The following is a 5,050-nucleotide window of genomic DNA, read 5'->3' on the forward strand; positions in this document are numbered from 1 at the left end:
ACCCACGTGACGACCTTACGCGACATCACCATCTTGAAATTAGCTGGTTTTTAAACATGTAAAGAGACATGCTGCTGTGTAAAGGCTATAAATGGATTTTAAAGGCAATACATAGATATTGTTCACCTAAAACAACACATTTTTTTTTCTGAATCCTGTGCTTGAGTATGTGTTTTACTTTCAAAGAGCAGACATAGCCTACTGTACGTTTTTATTGTTTATATACTGTAGTATTATACAATCTTCACAGTGTTATATATAACAATCAAACAATTAAATAATTTATTTACTTTTCCAACAAAGGTTACAATTTTAAACTATGATTTATTCCTGTGATTCAAAGCTTAATTTTCAGCACCATTACTCCAGTCTTCCGTGAAATCACTCTAATATGCTTATTTGCTGCTCAAGAAACATTTCTGATTATCAGCAGCCTGTAGGAAACAGTTGTGCTTCTTCATTTTTTTATGGAATCCGTTACCATATTACAATTCAAAATACAATTAAAACACACACACACACACACATATATACATTTTGATACACATATATATACATATATATACATATACATATATATATATATATACATACATATATATATATATATATATATATATATATATATATATATATATATATATATATATATATATATATATATATATACATATACATATATATATATATATATATATATATATATATATATATACATATATACATATACATATATATATAATACATATATATATATATACATATATATACATACATATATATATATACATATACATATATATACATATATATATATATATATATATATATATATATATATACATATATATATATACATATATATATACACATATATATATATATATATATATACATCTGTCGAGTCCCGCGGGGGCGGGACTCGACAGATGGGGGTTGGGTTTGGGGCGGGTCAGAGGCAAGTTAAATACACATAAGTAAATACATAATACATAATTATTTATAAGAATTATTGTGATAATAATGAGACTTATTAATGTTTCTTTTTTCTTTATCTTTATTATAACAAATTTTATATTACATAAAAGGAAACAATGTGGTGCATGTGGAACATGTAACAAGAAATTTCATGTACTTGAAGTACATGGAAACACATTCATGTTAAATACATGAGGTAAAGTACTTCATGTATTTAACATGAAGGCGTTTCCTAGTGTTTCTTACGTCCAGAATTATAATTGTAAGTATCAGACTTTGATAAAGTTTGAAATCGCGATTGTGCCATTGGCATTTATTGTGCTGTGTTACGTCGTTTTTCCCACCGTGTCTGATACTGAAATCAGTGCGACATACTTTGCAAAAAGCGTGGGAATTGTCGATGCTGCTTCATGATAAGAAATTAAATTCCTCCGACCAGCTGTTGTTATATTTGCAGCTATATTAAGTTTTTTTTCGCCGTAGCACCACCTGAGCTTTCTAATGCCATTTTTAGTGACGCTTGATTCAAATCCCCCCCGTCTACCTGCACAGATATCAAGTGCGCAACAGAGCTGTAGGTTGTCAGGTTGCGGTCACAAATAGGTTCAAAATTGTATGATGTATCTATTGTGTGAGAAGGATGCGTTTCATACAAGGTCTGGCAACTGGACAACCTTGAAATAATGTATTGATGTGATTATTCATATAACGAGGTAGGGCCATTCAAATTACGGGAGTTTCCCGGGAGAAATAACAAAACGGGAGGTGGGCGGGAGATGGGTGTGAAATACGGGAGACCCCCGGGAAAAACGGGAGTGTTGACAGGTATGACTGCATATAACTTTCTAAATCAGCCATTGCAAAAATCAAATCTTGACTACGCACGTGTTGGAACGTTACATATGATTTTATGCAAGTGATCAATAATTTAGTTCTGGCTCATTGTTTGTATGTGTAGGACATGAAAATCATCAAACCTTCAATACAAAGTTTAGTCTGTTTAAATAATTTACAGATTTAGCTGATTAGGCCAAAATTATAATAATAATTTAGTAATTTTATTAAGATTTAGTATTGATATTTCTCTTTAGTCTTTGAAACTAAAAGATAATGCTTATATTTTATTCACTTTTATTAGTTATTTGTTATTGTCATTTGTTTGATATTATGTATTTATTTTTATGCGTGTTTTTAATGTTTTTAAAAAACTTAAGTGAGGAACATTGAAAGGTATCTCCTAAAAAGGTAATGAAATGGCATGGATCGCGGAAGCGGGGGCTGATTTACTTTATGGGTTACTTTGAGGTCTTGTACACATTTGACACACAAAAATAGATCTACATATGCACGATTAATCATTAAAAGATTGGTATTTCTGTGTGAAAACATAATAAAGTAAGTATTGGGGTTACAGTTCATAGTCCAGATATAAATGCTGATGTTTCAGCAGCCGTGATCAAAATGACTAAAAGACCTTTAATAACAGTCAGGAGAATTCAGCAGAACCTCAAGTAAATTACATGTTATTTTGTTTATTCATGATATACAGGTGGAATCTCTTTTTTAATTTATCACTCAGAACAACTAAGTCGAATAGCCTACAACAATTTTCTTTAAAAAGTAAAGCAAGCAGGGCCTGCAGGATTTTTTTTTTTTTCAAAATTAATTTCATTTGTTCAAAAGATTTTTCCCTTTCTCCCATATCAGCTTATAATATTGTTTCGGCTATTAAAACAGTTTAGTTTAGTAACGACCAATCGGTAAGTGGCAGACAGTGAGTTTCTGATGATTCTCAAATCATCACGACTTGCCTAAAATAAAATATATAGAAATAAAACAGTTCAAGCATATCACAAATGTTAGGTCATCAAGCCTGCATTTATTTGATCACAATTTGAATATACTTTAAAATACATTTAATGCGATGCCGATTTATTATCAATGTCGGAAACCTGGGATTTACACTTTTTCACCTGTGATTCTTTGATTAATTAAAAAAAGAACAGCATTTACTTTAAATATAACTCCTGTAAGAATATACATACCGTTCAAAAGCTTGAGGTCAGTATTTTTGTTTATTTATTTATTTATTAGTTTTTATTCAGCAAGGATTTGTTAAATTAATAGAAAAGGTGATAGTAAAGATTAATATTGTTAGAAAACATCTCTATTTGGAATAAATGCTGTCCATTTTAACTTCTCATTTTTCAATGAACCCCAAAAAGTAGGCCTATCACAGGTTAAAAAAAACGTGGGTCACCCGCAGTGTAAGACGCTCAAAGCTCAAGACGTTTGGATAGACGTTCGTTTTGACGTTCGATTGGTCGGTCGGTCGTTCGAACGTTTGATTTTGGCACGAAGTGTGCGCCATACTGTATGGGTAATAGTGTAGCGCGTAGTCGCGTGTCCCTAACATCCTCTGTGTTTAGCATCTCCTCTCAACAGAAGCTAGCACCCCACTGGGCCAGTCCGCGCTTCAAAGCACTGTGTCTATTTACAGGAGACAAAGCACACTCCACACATATGGAAGCAGCCTCACTCACGCTCAAGTCAATAGCATCATTCGCTTGCTCGCTAGCTGTCTGTTTGTTTTTGTGACAGAGATATGGCTCTTTCACACCTATAGTCCTCACCATCCTCACAACACAAACCCAGCAACCTGATGTCACTTTTATACTCTTCTGAAAATATTTGTTGAAAAAAAGTCCCTAGAGAGAGGAAAGTAGGCGTGTTCCAATAGTTAAAATGTTAGTGCAAGGGTCATGGATTTATTCCCAGCGAGCATGTATGTATATATAAAAGGTTCAGTGCTATTTTTGATAAAGTACATGTAACCAATACTGGGACATCAAACTACTTGTCCTGTATATCATTCAGTCTTCTGGAAGTACAGTAAATTGGTGTAGCTACTCCCATAGTTTTGCTCACTTTCTGTAAATTGTATTTATTCATCACAAATTATTACTTAATCTACCTTTCCAAAGTTTGCAGTCTTTTGATAACAGCAACATTAATGAAGAAGTTTCTTGAGCACCAAATATATTAGATATTTATTAGCATATTCATTTGATTTATGAAGGATCATGTCTCACTGAAGACTGGAGTAATAGCTGTTGAAAAATCTTTGGCATCAAATAAATAAATTATGTTTAAAATACATTAAAATAGAAATTATATAATATTTCACAATAATGCTGTTTTTACTGTATATTTGTTTAAATAAATGCAGCCTTGGTGAGCATAAGAATTTATTATTATTATTTTTCCCCCAGAAACATTAACAAATCTTACCAACCCCAAATGGTATGTGGTGATGGAAATGGGCTAGTAGATGTAACTTAAAACTTACAGAACATCAGTACTTTCTTTGGCCATGTGGTAGACTGCTGCTGTGGGAAATATCTGAAGCAAGACATGCAAACAACATAGATTAACAGAGGACAGGCAAAAGTATTTCTACTCAAAAGCCGAAACCCATCTCTGCATGCAGCTGTGATGAGTGTACATGCATGCAAAGAAATCATCTGAACATTCTCAAAACCAACGGCCACCCAGTCAGTAAGCAACAGTTCAGCTTTTAATGAAAGGTTTTCTCTTGGCACAGGTTTGCTATTAAATAAATAAAGCAATTATTTCCATCCATCTATATAAACTAAACAAACAAACAAAAAAAAAAGCATGAAAAATTATTTTGTGGAGGGTTGTTGTGTTGTGTGGTGTGATGCCACATTGTGTTATTTATATACAAGCACCTCCATGAATCATTTTCTGTGAGTTTGAGAGAGTGTGTTATCCTACACACACTCACTCAATAAACAAAAGAACAATAGAAATCAAGAAATGTTGTAAGTACAAATGGCACTATACAAAATAGCTGATCATCAAACAGAGCAGAATCGGTCTAACATACTGGTATGACCACAGCCGACTGTTCATGTCGTATTTACAACTATTAGACAACTGATCCTGTCAAACATCTTAACAGTATCAGCGTGGTCACTGATTTAAGGATAAACAGGAACACTGCAGGACAATAATGAAATAATATTAATGAATATGCTGTGCATTTAGA

Source organism: Cyprinus carpio, chromosome A7 (genome assembly GCF_018340385.1).
Source record: "Cyprinus carpio isolate SPL01 chromosome A7, ASM1834038v1, whole genome shotgun sequence".
In the NCBI taxonomy this organism is placed as follows: domain Eukaryota; kingdom Metazoa; phylum Chordata; class Actinopteri; order Cypriniformes; family Cyprinidae; genus Cyprinus; species Cyprinus carpio.